General features: G+C 32.7%; 1 protein-coding gene and 1 long non-coding RNA gene across 2 annotated transcripts in view; both read right to left on the bottom strand.

Annotated features, from left to right (window-relative positions):
• Nucleotides 1-19,218, bottom strand: part of LOC147078188 (uncharacterized) — a 1,208,676-nt gene that overhangs the window by 1,004,149 nt on the left and 185,309 nt on the right. The window lies entirely within an intron of this gene.
• LOC147078191 (uncharacterized) lies at nucleotides 2,457-4,279 on the bottom strand. Its single transcript, XR_015069254.1, has 3 exons — nucleotides 4,076-4,279; nucleotides 3,614-3,839; nucleotides 2,457-3,309 (listed from the first exon to the last, which is right to left on the bottom strand). It is a non-coding gene; the product is annotated as an uncharacterized LOC147078191 (long non-coding RNA).

Raw genomic sequence — 19,218 nt, forward strand, 5'->3', positions numbered from 1 at the left:
CTGGCACTTGAGCTAGCCAAGAATTCGGAGGCCTACATTATCTCAGTTATATCATTGTTGCTTTGAAGTTACGGGACAATAATTTTTCTTTTAAATGAGGAATGGAATACATTTTCTTCAAATCTCAGTAATTCATTACGACTCATTCAATTCATTCAATCGACTTTTTTCACTTTATCTCACTGTTACTTACTTTCAGGTAGCGACATACCTAAACAAGGTAAACTACGATAAGTTGAGGATATTATATAACTACAAAAATGCAGAAATTGACCTAGATTTCAAACCCTTGTACGAGTAAGTAACAACTAATATACATAAAACCACAGATTGTTATGTTAATATTATGCTTCTAAAACATTAGCACGCGCGGCCTTGACATAAACGAGACAACTGAAATAGTTTGATAGAATAATTATTAAACCAATGAACGCGACCTCGATTAATAATATTATTAGAAATAATTTATGAGGGTTCCAACCTTGAAATAGTTTGACAGTTCCTTAAGCATGGGGTATACAACAATATTAGTAACAATCACCCATCCCAAGCGCCGGTCAGGCTGTTTGAAATTTCCTCCACGAACCGGTTTTGCTAGTCTGACTTGCAAGCAGGTGATGCCGCGATCTTACGAATATTATGCGACTGGCCAATACTTTGAATTCAAACGATGCTTCGTGGATCAAGATAATATTATTATTGTCAGAACTTAAAGCCTTTCGAAATAAACATTCATCTTAGCATAGTTGAGTGCAACACAAAACATTCGGTGTACCTATAACTATCAGTTTTGATTGTTTTGCATTTATGGATGTATTCAATAAAATTCATTTTCTTTTTATCGAGTGATTGTTAGAAAAGATGACTAATAGACACCGTACCGAATGATAAAATTTTTCTTAGTCATACAGATTTCCAAGATTCGTAATATTATTATTCATCAGACGTATGTATATTAAATGCATGATAAACCGTATATTATGCTGCATACTTTAACAACTGAAAATGTTCATTTGGAGATAAACACATTTTTTTCTATTCAAAAATATCAGTAGGACTCAGGAGCGGTCGAAATGGAAAATTTTACGAACCGGAGCAGAAAAAAAATGTCTTAGATTTTTGTATATGGCCTATATAGCTCAGATGGTCAAATTATTTTTTCCACGAGACGGAGCAATAATTTTGGGGATGTCATGAAACGGAACGGCGCACCGGTCCATTTCGAACCTGTAGGAGGTAATTACTTTGATAGTAATTCGTTTATTTATAAATTGTATTACTTGGTAGCAATTCTCCACAAACTTAAAAAACTCCACTCAAATTGTAACTTAGAAATTTTATGAACTGTCTCTTTTTCTCACATTGGGTATATACCTCATTTTCTACCCTCATCTGACGATATTGACAAAAACTCAAACTTAAGCTTTGGTATCTACACGTATTTAATAAACTCACCATGTGTGATCAAATATTATTTTTTATATGTTGAGAATATTAAGTCATTCAATAATTTTCTAAACTTTTATTTTTAGTAATTTAATGCTGTATTCTTCAAAGCGTGCGTGTTACATGTGCTCATGTATAACTGCGGGGGGAAGCATTTTTACCTATCTGAAAAACCCTGTTCAGGTAGTGACCAAAGTTCTTAAAAAAATATTTACCTATCATGTTTACCGACAATGAACTTGGAATCCGCATGGATATGGTGGGATCTGCATTCAACCAACATACAGTCGCAAGAAGATTAACCCTGTATTCTGTGACGTGATGACCAAATACCGGTTGTTCAACGCTATATGGATATGCGACATGACACCTGGTGAATTTTCAAAGTTGACAAGTTTTGAAGTTCGACGTCAAGTTTGGGGTGCACTCAAGGCCTGAACAAAAACGATGCATAAATGCGAGTGAGAAAGCATTCGGCGCCCTTATAATCTCTGCAACACGCGCTAGAGTAAGATAAAAGGTTTACAGATGTGTAGAAGATTTTATCGTCGGCGTAGCCGCCAAATCTTAGTTTTTTGCTTAACTAAGCGTCAATAACCTGCGAGCGAGTGTTGCTAAAATTGATATTTTTTGTGTTAAACATAAAGTCAGTGGTAAATATTTTTAATTAATTAAGTAGAAAAGATGGTTCTGTGTGCTGAATTAAAATGTAGTAGCCGTACTGATAAGCAAGAAGATGGTATTACGTTTCATAGGTAAGTTGATACATGTTTATTTGTTACAATTTATTTGTATATTATCCTCTTGAGACCCGAGATAGAACCAGTCATGAGAAAAAATATTTGTGCATTTTACTGTTCCATAAATATTATTAAGATCACAAAAAAAAATTAAAATATTTTTTTTACTATATATTAACTAAAATCCACTACGTGCACGTGTGTGCATCTCAGGTCACAATAGAGTACAATATTGGATACAGTACAAACAATGAAATGAAACAAAAACAATGTGATATCCATATAATGATACAATTTTATTAGAAAAATAATACAATAATCATAATAATATAATGGTGATTGGAAAATTATATTTATTTAGATTAAAAATATAGTACATTAACGGTCAAAACCCTAAAATACTACACATTAATTAGCGCACTTCAGGGAATAGGTTTAGGGACAACCATTCTTTGCTGTAGAAGTAGATCTGTGTTTACTCAGTGTGTTATTGAAGCTAATGGTGAAGAGTTTCTTGGATGACCTTGTATCGATGATGATACTGATGGCTAAGTGACTTTCATACCAAATCGTAGGGTTTGCAAGTCTGATTTTCCATGACTATGAAGTATTCCAATCACAGTGAATATTTTCTTTCCTATAAGTTTGCATGTACAATGAGCAAACAATTTCATGTCCATGTCCAACAAGTCCATGTCCACAGTGGTCAAAGATCCTCACAGTTTACATGCTTGATGTCCTGTGAAGGCAAACACACCACTGTGAAGATTAATGCGGCTCATCGACTTGTAATCAGTATTTTACAACAGCTGACTGAGTGATGCATATCGTTCTTCGTCTTCTTTGAATCATAACACGTATTGGCCTGAAATAACGAATCGGTGAGGTTGAAGCTGGTAAAAAAGTCATATGTGTAGACGTACAAGGGGAGTTGTTGGGAAGCCAAAGTAACATCACAGCGTTGCATTGAGATTGTATCGTATCTTCATCAGATAGGTAGGATTCACTTCCCCACATGGAGAATAATTTATAGAGCAATTGGAGTCCAGCACCCAATAAACCATATATGGCCATGAACTGAACTCTTCAGCTCAGCATCATTCGTCTTATTAGGCTCAGCGTACTGAAACAATAGAAAATACAATACTATGAATTAATCGATACATTTATTCCTATTTATTAAGTATTCAACACCAGGAATATAAATACTAATGGCCAATAGTATTAATCACTAGGTATATTAAGTATATTAATTATTCTGTCCATCGAATCCTCAATATGGAGATCACAAAGCCCTTTCATCACAAACTGTATCAATTTAATTGGTACTTAATTGATTTTTTAGCAGTGCATGCACTTGCCTAATAAAATGATAAGTTTGATATTTATGACTAAATGATAAAGTAATATAATATGAGCATTGATACCTTATGGTTTCATAAGCCAGGATAGGATCCTGGATTGTGATTTTGAAGGATGTATCTCAGCCTCTAGCAGTGAGTAAAGTTCACTGGTTCTCCAGAATAAAGTCATCATCTGGGCCCAGGAGATGAATGTGAACATCATTACTGTCGTCAGGGTTATATCCTCCACCAACTTCGACATCATTATCATTCAAAATATCACCAATATGCTGGCTATTCAAGGATTCGTCTAAATGTAAACAAAAAACATAACCTCAATAAATCAGATATACTAATGTCAAAATATATCACTCTAGACCTGAGTTACTCATGTGTGTACCGAATTTTGAAACTATGATATAATATTTTACAAAAGTGTAAAGATAATTTAAAGTATACGGAATATTATTATGATTCATTGTGAAACTAAATACATCATTGGTTTTTAATATAAATAAATATTAATATTTAATTAAAAGCACTTACTTGTCAGAGTTGACTTTTTAGCCGCCATTTTTGTCTTGTGCAAATATCCATAACTTCAAAGTCAAAATAACAATTTATTTTAAAACTACATAGGCTAGTGTTTTGCTCTAGTGGTAGAAAAATATACTATCTATACCACTGTAGTCAAATGCGGTTCAAGTATCCATTCAAATCATTACTAAAAAATATTTAAATAACGTCCACATATGTGTACCTCAGGACGCAAGAGGTTATGATATATTTTAATATCAAGTGACCGTGTTTCTTTAAAATAACTTAAATTATGGATATTTTTACCTAATGGTTGCATTTTGACCGCTTAAAAATACTATATAACGTAAAAAAATAGACAAATATATTTTAATTCTGAGCGTCTAGTGCGAGCACTTTGGATGAGCACTAGCGAAATGGTCTATGGTCTCGAACATTTGTATACGAATACGTTCGCTAGCCCACAAATCAAACGCACGACACGCAGTTTCATTTAGCAATGCAATGGGTGGCGTCTAGATGTATCTATAGTCTAAGGGTGCACTAGTACGACCGCGTTACAAAATGCGTCAGTCTTTGGTGACGGTTGTGGTCATGAAGAAATGTTTAACGTCCGATAATGCGATATTTCTTCATTCTGAAGTGATCTACATTTTGATTCAGAGTGATTAAAAATGACTGTTAGTAGTTTCTCAATAAAGGTAAGTACATTAATGTAACTTCCACTAATATAATATAATTATTTATGACACAGAAAATGATTCACTGATGGACTGCGACAACTAATCAGATATTTTATAGAAAGATTTCCTATCAGTGGCGAAGGGTGACTTTTGGAAACAGATAGGCTGTGGAGAAAGCACACTTGTTAGATGTATTTACGGGAAATAAGAAGATAATCCGATATGACTACTGATGAATAGGTAGATACACAAAAACCGATGAAATTTCAAAAGCTCACTGATGGTATAAAATTAAGCAATTAATTTGAATTATGTATTTTCTTAAATATAAACGCAAGATACGCTCAAAATATATTGAAAATATCCGTTGTTGTGAATCTGTTCCATAACAATTTATAATTTAACCCGTAAACTAGACATTTTAAAATACTTCTATATTTAAAACACAGACTTAGATACAATATCAGATTTCAACTTATATAATTGGCTGAATAAATTGTCTTAGTCTATGAATACTAACTGACAAATAAAAATCACGAGATAAAATATTTATTATTTTTAACAACAATATATAATATGTGATTGAATCCCATAGAAATTATTTTTTTAAATTATCTTATAAATTATTTTGAATAAATGTGCACTTACGTAAAATGTAAGCGCTCCTTAAATAGCTTACCAATTTATATGGGCCGCCGCAGATGTCTTGAAATTATGAGAAACAAACTTCATATAAAAAAGGTTTTCGATTCACACGAACGTAATCCATACAATATGTGAAGCGAAACGAGATGTCGCTTATTTTTTTTAAACCTTCAAGACATGCCATAAATGGTGCTTATTGAAATAGTGGAAAAGATCGTAAAAATATTATGACAATTATACGATAGATGTCGTTGGGCATATTGAATATATTATTATGTGATTATATTATTTAATATGTCAATATAAAATTAAAAAATATATTTCTTAAGAAGGTTGGCTTTAAATAATCGCCTAGTATGGAGTCTTCGCCACTGTTACCTATGTATGACTAAGCAGCCATATTGAATTAATAATCCAGTACATTCCATCTGAGCATCGGCTAACTATAAATCAACAGACATTATAGGTACGAGTACCTACCTACCTACTCGTATCCACTGTCGTAATACATCGTAAGTATTACCTACATTGTTCGACCGGACACGATCGTGAATCTTAGCGCGATTTCACGCAATGGCATTAACCGCAGCACGGGTCACTTTTGACTTCAAAGCTAACTAAAAAAATATATAACCTAACCGCTGACAGGGCAATGCCGGCCATGTTGGAAAATCAGTACCGCGGTCTGCGAGATTCTTTTTCGTGGTTTAAAAATCGACGGACGTGTTATTTGGTGAATAATACCGTGTGAAACGGGCTTTTTTCTGCGTTATTTGGTATTTGGTACTAGTATTGTTTGGAAAAGATATAATTATTTTTTTAGGAAAAAAGACAATAAAATAACATAGTTAAATAAATTATAGTTACCGAAATTCACGTAATATGGACAAATTAGTAGTCAAAACCACATGACGTTGGTATACGCTTAGACTTTTATGTTACCGGATATTGATATTTTTATTTACTTCTTTTAAGTCTAAAAACTACTAACAAATATGTAGTTACTTACCATTTACATTTTACAATATATATGTAGTTGAAGTCCGCTTTGGCATAAAGACAAACAAGTGAGAACAAAACGATTTATTGTAAACTATGTAAAAATTGTTTTAGGTAATCAACCAGGGACCAAACCAAATGCCGCCTATTCGACGTTTGTAATCTTTACGGTAGCGAATCATGGCACCTTACGAAGGCTCAGAGCAACTGTATACTGAGCTTCGAAAACAGATATTTAGCTAGGAGCAACGAGGAAATAAGAGACCGCACAAAGCAGCCTCTCACACGCTGAGCGTGAAGAGGCGACGTTGGACGGAGCTCCGCACGTGCTGCGGATGCCAGAAGAGGATTTCAACCTGGCATGCCTGTTCTTCAAGACAAACGGATTCGGGCGTCCTAGCCTTCCAGCTAATTCCAGCTTCTGCTAAATACGATCTATATGGTGTATACGGTGGAGCTACGGGATGCTGGTTTGATCTAGAACGATGCAAGAAGATTGGCGAGCAACAGGGATTCTTGGAGGCGCCTCGTGTTGTCAATATGCTCCAACTAAGGGAGGATGTGGCCGAAGAACCAGTGAACATAATATAAATAAGTGAAAGTGCTTTCTGAGTGTGGTTGTAAGAACATACGTTTCTGAAATGGAGATAAATATGAGAGAAACTTAAATACATGTTAATATTTTATTTTCTATACGTTTGAGACTCATCTGCAGTCACAAATTACTTAATCATTACCTGATTAGGTAGGTACTTATATTATCTGAGACAACGGTAGCGAACGCGCAGAACGGCAAGCGTGTCACGTTTTGTATCTGCGTAAATTCTACGCCCACGATGACCGAGCGGATTAAGCATCAGCCTATGACGTCATGGGTCCCAGGTTAGAATCCTGCGTCTGGCAAAAATACATATTCTTTTTTTAATTTGTGTTTGAGTCACCAACAGGTTGGGCAAGTGGCTAACATTCATTTCTCGTAAAAACAAAAATCTGTTAAGACAAACCTTCACTCTGTGGAGGCCCTATGATCTTATTAGAATCGGATAAGGTAAAAAAAACTCACGCATTCGCAATTTGCACGCGACAGAACTGTAGAACTCTCAACATACTAGGTGGTACCTACTCATTATTACATTTGTGTGGTTTTTTGGCACCTTAGCAGAAAAAGGATCGCGACTGCTGATCTAGGATATACATAATTAAACGTTTTAGTGAAATTAGTAATTAGCTGTAATGTTTTATATACTCCAAAAGAAACATTACAGCAGAGTTTTTTTTCCAAGTTTAAAAAATTATCCAATGAAGAAATTGAAAGAAAATTTTCATTACTTGCTTACAATATCATGCACATTTTTATTACTGGAATAATCAGTCAAATACTAAGTTTGTTGACGCTAAATAGCATTAATATACATTATTTTCAATGGATAAATTGTCTCTGTTCTCAGGTACCTATTTCTTTTTTGTTTCAAATACCATCATTGTTATGATAATATCACGTCATGTTTACATATTCATGCAGGTACCTACCTACTTACCACTTTTCTAGAAATCACATACACGAAATTATACAAAAACACAGTCAATGAGACATACAAAGATGTTCAAGATGGGACTTCGCAGTTATGTCACGAACATAAAACAAGTGTAGGTACATTACGTAATTATAATATTATCACATCGATGTAATTTGTAATACAATAACTTAAACGATGTTGTAGTGACCTTGGAGTAAATTTGTATTATTGTACAAATATGACATATGGAATCTATACATTTACGGATTATAGTTAACGGTATCTCGGATTCGGAAATTATCTACGTCATTTTCAGTTCAACTTTTAGTTTTAATAATAGGGTTGCAAGCATTTAAGTTTGAGAGGAGATGAGGAGTGTAAAAAACCTATAATTTTTAATTATTTCAATCATTCATAATTCAGAAATATTTAAAGTAAGAGATATGAATTAAATATAATCGGGTGTTTTATTTATGAAATAGGTAACAAAACACCGAAGTATAAAAATATGTGTCAATGTGATGGTCAGGGCCTAACTTTCAATAGGGCTAGCCCAGGGCCCCGAATCGCTAGAGGCTCCGAAAACTGAAAAATAATTTGAAATAAAACGGCCAAATAAATACGGGGGCAAATCAATTAAGTATTTTGAGAAAGTCTCGTGTTAGATTTCAGTTGTTATTTTTATAACTTGAACATGCGTAATATAAATTATGATTACAATAGTTTTTAGTAAACACAGCGTATATCTCGGAAACCGTTGGGAATTCGACAAATATCTATAGATTTTATAGGAAATTTAATTAACTTTCATTTTTATCTGAAACATTTTTTATTCACGCGCACCGTTTCCGAGATATAAGCGAAAACCCAAAAAATGGGACCTTTCGACACTCCTCTCGCCGTAAGCTCACCTCCCAGGGGCGGAGACTTTCAGTATGTTTACCTACTAACTACTCCTAACAAAGTCCTGAAGTCAAAAATTCTTGCATATTCCATGCACTCTACAATATATTCATTGCCTGGAGTACTAAGCATGTTAAGCAGGAACTTGGACCGCTGGGAGCCTGCCATTGGGCCGTCAACCCACAAAGAAATCCTATGAACTATGATGGAATCATTAAATATGACGTAAGGAGGACATCAGCATTCAGTCTTAGATTCTTCACTTAGCATATAAATAACATTCTGTGTGCTGCCCCGACCCACGTACTAGAAAAACACCACCCACCGATGTACGTGGACAGACTCGCAATGCGTCACAGTCTAATGATTCTGGTGCTCATATTTTGTATGGATCGCGGCGTTATAATGGTCGTTCTAAGAGTTTTTTTTGAACGTTTAAAAAACGATTTTGGTACAACTATTTTTTTTTCAAATTCCACAGTGTCATGTCAGGTGGTTGTACCTATATCCGGGTTGAATCAGCAATTGGGAATAGAAAATGCGTCGGAAGCACAGACCCTTAGGCGCCTTTCACACGGACATTCGACACGACACGAATTTAATTCAAACTTATACATAATAATTACAAGATAAAAAGAACTTTTTATATACCACGTTTTTAAATTTTCTGTTGAATCATATAAACTTGACAATTATATGTATTAATAATTTAGGACAAATAAGGCAATTATCAACAAATCATTTTTTTTTTACTATTTTGCAACAAACAAACAAATACAGAATACTGAAATGTCATTTTGATTTCCATAGTAACGCTTGTATATATTAATAATTTAGTTGCTAGGACCACCCCCTTAGCAACCAATAATAGTGGATTGGATTACGTATTTCTTCCGAAATAACTTTTCATACAAAACAGAATTAACTGAAAATGAATTCAATTCTACTTAAAGATGGCTAAAAGTATTAAAAGAATGCACTGGCGTCGTGTTCTGATATATTCTAAAAGCTTCAAATGTCTAGCTAGTCGGAAAGTTAGTTAATTAAAAATCGATGGCAAGATTTGTACTGGATAAACAACCACCGGACAAACAAGAATACGAGCTAAGAAAAACGTGGTAAAAAATTCACTGATCGCACACATAGATAAATTCAAATTCAAATGAATGGACTAATAAGCTGGCACAAACAATAAAAAGTACTAACCTAATCTTTACTTACCTGATTTAAACAGTGAATAATTTAATTTTAATTTTCTGAAAGACTTAAAACACTACACTTACAGGAGATTTATGAATGTGGTACCTATTCACAATTGAAAAATTATATACCTTGGAAGAGTATCAGAAATATACCTATTGCACGGTCGACCCAAGTAGAATGGTGTCAAGTTCTTCTGGCAGTGTATGCGACTCGTTTAGGTATTGGTGTCTTAACTAAAATGACACTGACTCTATCCCAAAGTGTTTTCGTCGTAGCCGCAATGCCAGAAGAATCTGTCCTTCCTCTGCCTAGTCAAAATTTGTATTAATCCTGACATTACCCATAAATCACATGTTTTTGATTTAAATTATAAAGATGGTACCCATTTTAATGAATTTTAAAAAATCAACAGTTATCGTAGTTATTAGGTATTATGTGTAGGTAAGTTTAGTACCTAGAGGCAGTTGGCCCGTTTTATTAGAATTTAATTTTTTTCCAATGTGACTACATATTCCAAATTATGTTAACTATGTTCACACTAGTAGGTAGTAATCGTTTTTTGTGGCAATTTTTTTCTCCTTGTCGTAGAAGATGATAAACTGTAAAAAATTGTGAGTAACTAATTAATAGGCCATCCATGGACTGAAACCGTTTACGGTTTAGAACCGTGTGCCATACTAAGCTTACCTTTTCTGTTCATGGAAAAATATTTTCTATATTATTCTATAAATTATATTATAAGCATCTGATCGTATCCGTTTATACCATACACTTACACTTACAAATTTAGTGAAAATATATTTTCATGAACAAAAATCATAAGTTTAGTATGGCACACGGATCTAAACCGCATACAGTTTCAGTCCATGGATGGCCTACAACACTACGCATAGATGAAAGTGGAATGACAGATAGCAAAACAGTGAGTAACATGGTAACGTTGCTTCCCACATTTTTATTTACGAAAAGTATTTTTTAATTAAGGGGGGACATGCTCGTCGAAGGTCAAAATTGAGTTTTTATTGTATTTTCAAACCATGATCCTGGACACTCCTTAAACGTTGTAGATAATCTATTTATATAATTTTGAAGCCTTATTATCCTTTATAGTTATTTTAAACATTTGATGACTGCATGAAGTATTTTTGTTACATAAAATAGTATTCTTTTAAACCTCTCGCTCTAATGTTTTAGAATATAGTCATATTTCGGTACAGAACTGTGCAGTGGTGTTAAGATTTTTTACATTTATTAATTTTTAAACGCATTTATAAAACCATTAGTATAATTTATTACGAGATAATTTTTGTAAAATATTCACGATAAAAAATTATTTTGATAATCTCTGTGATCCCAAATTTGACAAGAATTAGGCATTTTATTATTCAAAAAATCGGCAAGATTAACACATTTGAAGATGAATCTAAAGATACTTATTATAAGCTATGTTTTTGACCATTCAAGTGTGATAAAAATCTTATGAATAATGATTGCTTTATAATAATTATTGACCTAAGAATAAGGTAGTGTTTTTTTGAAATACGCCATTTCTTTTGTCATTCCCTAGTGGTTAAGCTACAACATACGGCCGTAGCCATAAAATGACAAACTATAATTAAAGTAGGGAGTAAAATTATGTTAACGCGCGTGTTTGAACATGTACTTAACCGAATTTTTTTTTATTTTTTTTTTAAACGGTACATGTTCAAACACGCGCGTTAATATCATTTTACTCCCTACTTCAATTATAGTTTGTCAATTTATGGCTACGGCCGTATGTTGTAGCTTAACCACTAGGGAATGACAAAAGAAATGGCGTATTTCAAAAAAACACTACCTTATTCTTAGGTCAATAATTATTATAAAGCAATCATTATTCATAAGATTTTTATCACACTTGAATGGTCAAAGACATAGCTTATAATAAATATCTTTAGAATCATCTTCAAATGTGTTAATCTTGCCGATTTTTTGAATAATAAAATGCCTAATTCTTGTCAAATTTGGGATCACAGAGATTATCAATATAATTTTTTATCGTGAATATTTTACAAAAATTATCTCGTTATAAATTATGCTAATGGTTTTATAAATGCGTTTAAAAATTAATAAATGTAAAAAATCCTAACACCACTGCACAGTTATGTACCGAATTATGACTATATTCTAAAACATTAGAGCGAGAGGTTTAAAAGAATACTATTTTATGTAACAAAAATACTTCATGCAGTCATCAAATGTTTAAAATAACTATAAAGGATAATAAGGCTTCAAAATTATATAAATAGATCATCTACAACGTTTAAGGAGTGTCCAGGATCATGGTTTGAATATACAATAAAAACTCAATTTTGACCTTCGACGAGCATGTCCCCCCTTAAACTACACAATATAATGCATTAAAAATACTTTATATCAATTAAATATTTGAATGGTTCGTTTGTCAGTTATTCATTGAATAAATGCACACACCGTGTATACAGGTGTCCCTAGTACAAGGACATCATTTCTTGAATTCCACGTATTGAAACACTGGTAAGTGGACGCTCGCTAATAATAGATGTCAAGGATTAAATGATTTAAAACTGCTAGTTTTTCGTGTTTGCGTAGATATTCAGTACTCAAAACAATATTGCCTTATCGGAAATAAGTAAACAACATTCAAAACTTGATGTATGTGAAAAACGTAATGATGTGACTGCTGTCAATCATGTTTTAATTAGGCAGCAAGTGAAACCGGTTTGACGTTATGAGTTAGATCGTTTTTATCCGGAAATCGGCTTTACCCGAGTTATTTAAATAACTGTCCAGCGTTTGATCATATATTATGGACTAACTTGTTTTACTGTTGATATCAGTGGCGAAGGATGGAGGTAGGCTGTTAAGATCCGATATAAATAGTGCATACTAAACTTTGTCAGTTATCCGTAAGATTTATTTTCATTGCACTAAGACTACGATTTACAGATGGTGTTGGTTTGTTTTTAAAATTCAATTAAACCCTGCGAAACCAAGCCATTATAAGTCAAAAAATTCTTGTCTATCTATAAAATATCTATAATTAATACATAAAATCACAAATAATTTTGGATATTTTATATATACTTAGAATAATATTTTTATAAAGTTTAAGCAGGCCTTAATGAATTTTAAAACTCACCAACAACGTGTGTAATATTATGTATTTTTAATTCAACGAAAACAAATAAGTTTGAATGAAAAAGTGTGCAAAATTTTGTCGGATCGCTTAAAGCAAACTAAAACTATTATGGTTTGGCTTAGACAGGGTTTATATGTTTTTTTAATTAACAATTCCAGTAAATTGTAGTCTTAGTTCAATAAAAACAAATACAATACAATAACAAAGTTTAATATGCACTATTTATGTCGGATCTTAACAGCCTGCCTACACCCTTCGCTACTGATACATAGGTATTATCAGTACTTATAACATTTATTATACGAGTAGATATGTGTTACAATCAATTCATTAGGTCCTTTCGTTGAGAGTAAACAAAAATATTTATTTTAATAGATACAGATAGGATAGTAAAAAGATGACTGTTCCGACGGGTCACAAAGATATATAAAGTCGATGTTGCCAGGCGATATTAGTGGTAAATTTTTTTTATTGAGGTTTTAATTTTTTTTCTTGTAACCCCCCAGAAATTGTTCCGAGTTCTTCAATAAAACCATGACCGAATCAGATATTGATTGACAATGCAATAATTATACCATGCCATCGGCATGGTCGTAGAACGGTTCATCCCGTTTGAAAAAAATAAAAATAGCGAGTAGTGCAATGTGTTCAAAATTATCGATTCTAGGATCCTTCTTGGCTTAAATTATTGTATTTAGTAGCATTTTTGTATAGAATTAGCCAAATTGGTTTCTTTACTATATCTATGCATATGACATTAGTTTTAGTATTATGGTTAATCCAGAAACAGTGTAGGTTGCATATATAGGTAGGTGAATGAATGAAATAACGATAACCACTAACCACAAAGTACACATTTATTAAAATAAAGAAATAACAAGTCAAGTGTTCAAACTGCTTTAGGTATCATAATCACAGTTTTTGCAAACACTACTTACACATTTGCACAATGATACACATGTCAAAGCCGATGTCTTATAACTACACGATAATGTACGGCAGTTAGAGTTACATTTGCACGGTTTAACTAAATAATTTGACAGAGGTTCATTCGTCATTTGTCTTGGATACAAATTATTTTCTCGTAACTCATAGCCAAGGTGTAAAAAATCGATAGGCTCAATAGTGGATCAGATGAGCTTTTCCATAAATAAACTTGTGCCGGAGCCCTTAAACTTGGCGTGACCCCTAGAACCTATTCCAATTGTCAGAATGCGTTCCGCAAATTATGTATACGAAAAGTCTATTGGATCCTGTACTATACGAAATAAGACCTTGAGATGATAATAATATAAGAGATACCTATCACATTTTTATAGTTTAGCATCCGAATGACAATGGCGATACATACTACGTATTTATTGGGGTACAATAGTGTTGCCATGACGCGGCAGTTGTTGCCAAAAGTTCAATCTACTAGAATAATATTACTATTAATATTATAAGAGGTAATAATAAATGTTTCTCATATGCATTACTATACAATTCTGATATTGAAGGATTTTATTAACTGAAAATATTAGTTTATTATTGACCATATCTATTCAATAATGAAACAACATTTTAGTCAATACGCGCGTCCTATTTACCCAATCTTTTTTGTATGGGAGATTGAACGGATATTGATAATACAAACTGAAAATTTTACAGGAATTCGAGACTTGGATGGCCAATAGGGCAGAAGTGGTGGTAGAGAAGTGCTAAAATTCTCAAAAAAGGCAATTGATATTATGTACATTAATGGCGTTCATTCGTATGAATCATTGTCATGAAACTAAAACATAAATAAGGTTTCTCATGTATACGTAATTTTATCCGTAGTCAAACATTCTGCTTCTATATCTAAGTATATATATTTTTTTATTTATTAAGGAACACAAACAGTTACGTTGATTACAAATATGTATAAAAATAGAAAGAAAAGATATTGCAACCAGCAATTTTTCCATATATAAATTATAATGTAGTTAAGCCTAATAAGATAGAAAGTAAGAAAGTGAAAACATAAAATATAAATAAATTAAATAGGAAAAATGAGAAAGAATATTGAATAATTTATAGAAAAAATAGTATTTTATTTAAATATATAAGTAAGTACCTATATAAGCATGGTACTTAGAATATTATATGTGTGTTAAGAATTATTGAAATTTCTACACTCGTATATTAGATCTCGTAGTAAACTGACACCGATAACACAACAGTACATTTTCGTGGTTTCCTCAACTCTCTATGTTTCTGTGATTGTTTCATTGCTACTATCACACTATTGTTTCACTAATATTTACTAGACTACAGTAATTAGGACTCGTAACCTTTTATAAGCATAGAATATATTTTAAGTTACTGTCGCACACTGAATTTTCCGCCCCTGTGGGGGGCGCTCCCATAAGGAGTAGTGCTTCCCAGCCGCTCGGTCTGACCCTAGTAGTCAATGTACCACCGGTGGAATGATTACGACCCTCGACAAAGCTGAACAAAATTAACATATGTAGAAGTCCCACAGTTTGCCTTGTCGAGTGTTGCCACTCCGCAAGGTGAGCTGTGGAGGAGATAAGTCGGTCGCAGACCATGAACATATAGGTAATAAGGTAATAGGATTAAAATTTTGATCAAATATAATATGCTTAGGTAAAGGGTAATTAAATTAAATTAAATATAAAATATGATTTGGATGTAAGATAATTGGTAATGTATAATTGTAATATAATGGTTAATAAAATGTAATAGGCAATGGGTTAGAGAAATAATAAAGTAGGACATATGGATGGGCGTTAGTGGTATATGGTAATTAAGGAATTAATGTAATTAAAGTAATATTAATATTAATCATATTATGTACATCGATATCGCTATATGTTTGGTTGATAGACTGACGTCCGTCAACCTTATATAAATGTGTAGCATATGGCGGTATCGGTGATCGGTGAATTGGTAAGAAATACGACCACCCACCCCTAAGGATAAAAAGGCAAGATTATTAAATCCAAAATGAGTTGAAAATGTTTTGTGGATTTCCGGGGGTCGCTTCGGCGAAGCTTTGTTGCCCCGGGACCCTCACGATCTCGTCTGCATAACTAATTAGAAATAATTAAGTTAATGTTAAATAATTAGTTAATAATAATCAAGTTAATTTTAAAATAATTAAATAATAATATTCGAATTAATTTTTAATTAATCAGTAATAAATGTGGTTATTTTTGTGACTTCGGATATTAGTTGACTCTTGTTTATTGAGACTTCGAACTGTGAACTTCGAATATTAATTGATTTGACTTTTTCTTTTTTTTTTACTAATTGTGGTGTATGGATAATAACAATAAATCGAGTTTCTTTTAGTTATTATAACCTTTGGGACTTTCGATACCAATGTGAATGATACCTTTGGACTATAATCCTTGATGAAGGAATACCATAAGGTCAAACATATTCTAATTACAATAAAATACGAGTTCTGAAGATTTCATCTGGTGTTTAATTGACTTTGTGCCCCGTGACTTCTTGGTTACTCCACGTCCATGAGGTTCCTGCCTGTTCCTCCACATTAATGAACCTTCACTTCCAAGTGCCTGAGCTAGTCAGGAAGTCGGAGGCCTTCATTACGTTAGGTTAGGGTTATAATGTCGTGGGTCCCAGGTTCGAATCCTGGGTCTGGCAAATACACATATTGTTTTTCAATTTGTGTTTGGAGTCAGAGTATGAACTTAGTAGGTTGAGCACGCGGCTAACATCCATTTCTCGTAAAAAAAAATGATAAATGCTAATAAAACCTCTACTCTGTGGATGGCCATATTATGATCCTCTCAGGATTGAACATAGTGAAGTAAGTATGTAATGTGAAGAGACTGATTCGAACATTATGTCACTTGTACTTACTAACAATGTATGTATGTTACAATGTAGGCATGCTTACATACTGCAGTTTGCAATTTAGAAGAAATCTTTATTTAGTTATGTATTTTTTTCGACTTATACGAGGTATAAATGAGAACTCTGCCATTCTGGGCAGTGTTGACCTGTGTGTCCCTGATAACTATCTTAGAAATAGAGAACATCAGTTGTTTATTCTCCCAAGGTGCAGAACCAACCTGCCACTGGTAATGCCAATTGGGAGGGCGATAACTATGTTCAACGAAATTGCTTCGGGTGTTGATATATTCCACCTACGTGAGGATGAGTATAGGTGGACGTTATTTTATAAATTTTTAAAATAGGGTCTGCTTAACTCATCCGGTGTATTTCCATGTACCTATATAATTAATATTTTTGTATGTACATATTTGTTTAATAACATATTATTATCTATCTCTTTTTTATGTCATGTTGTGAACGTCTTAAACTTATAATTTGTAATGTCCACAATATGTAAAAATAAATAAATTGAAATAAATTGAAATTACTGTATCCCTGTAATCTTCAGTCCTTAAATATTTTGTATAATATGTATGTCTACTTTTATCTATTTCCCTATTAAGGCGCATTGACTATTCAAAATCAATCCACGTATCAATACTGTCCAGAGGCACATAGTGTGCTTCACATAAAATACCGAGGCTGGGAAACACATAATATGTAAAAAGATATTTTCTGTTTATATGCGTATATTATTACTTATATTATAACACATACCCCATACAAGTGATTCAGCACTGGATTCAATATACTTATTGTGTAACAGTGAATAGCCGTCGATTTGAAGGATCAAAGTCAAACTTGTTAAGGCGTTCTTTACATGCCATCCTTTGAAGTATGTTTTTCTATTTGAAGAGGCCTTCAACGTACGATAGTAATACTAATAATAATAATATAAATACGGGAAAATGGCACATTTTTGGCTTATTATTATTTCCCATAACAGTATCTAGTTTGAAATAATATTATGATAAAACTTTTAACGGAATGTGGCATAGTTACACCACATGTAGTAAAAACCCGTTGACAATCTTGAAAAAATACCTTGAATGATTTCTTTTCATGTAATCTATTTGATTTTTTATATTATAAACTTGCGTGGCTTGCAGGTAATTCTCTGAAAAATATATATGAATTATATTTTTTATAAACTGTTTTTTTATTCAACGAATAAGACACAAGATTTCAGAATGTAACAGTCTATATACTGAATATACATAATTTGAAAACATCCCATGCATACACACTAGAAAAAAATCGTTTTTGCAGAAAAAAAACTAAAAAATTAAAGACGGGTATACCTTGAAAACTCTGTTAAAAAGAAAATAATTATATGCATTAAAATAAAGATAATATACTCGTATATACCTTTATATTATACGTATTTTGGGTGAAAGCTGTTTCCTCATGCCAAACTCGCCAGGCACCCATAGCCAGGGCTGTGCGACTGGTCAATGCACTCCCTAGAGATGTAGACATTTTTAGCGATGCATAATGTATTTTTTTTCAATTATTGTTGTTTTTTATTTTATATCTTTTCTATGAGAAATTATTTTGCTTTGTATTTTTCTCTACTAAGTTGATTTAGCTGTACTTTTTATTCTAAATGTCGTGTTGTGAACGTCTTGAATTAATAAATTGTTATTGCTCATTGTGTATTTTTTAAATAAATAAAATAATTGGAAAACAAGCGATTGCCAATATTAACGCAACTTGAGAGGTGTTTCATTGTAATAGATAAGTAGGACGCAGGTGGATCGAATGGTAAAGCATATGGCGGGAATCCGATGTATTCGGGTTATAGATTTTTTTTAGTAGATATGTTTCAGAAGTGTTTTCAAATTACGTAGGTTGAATATACCTACTTAGATAAATTTTATTTTATAATCACTTAAATACTGTATGCTTAACTATCTTGGTAGACTCTCCATTGTTTTATTGTATGATTAATCACTGTAAAGTTAATTAGTATATAACATTATGTTTCGATAATTACTTTTATACTAAATATATATTTTTTAACACCCACGATGGCTGCGTGGCTTAAACGCCAGCCTATAGAGTCAAGGAAGGGTGCCAGGTTCGATTCCTATGTCTGGCAAGTACACATATTGATTTTCAATTTGTGTA

Source organism: Rhyacophila brunnea, unplaced genomic scaffold, assembly GCF_057557595.1.
Source record: "Rhyacophila brunnea isolate RB1 unplaced genomic scaffold, BYU_Rbru_1.0 scaffold_12, whole genome shotgun sequence".
Taxonomy (NCBI): domain Eukaryota; kingdom Metazoa; phylum Arthropoda; class Insecta; order Trichoptera; family Rhyacophilidae; genus Rhyacophila; species Rhyacophila brunnea.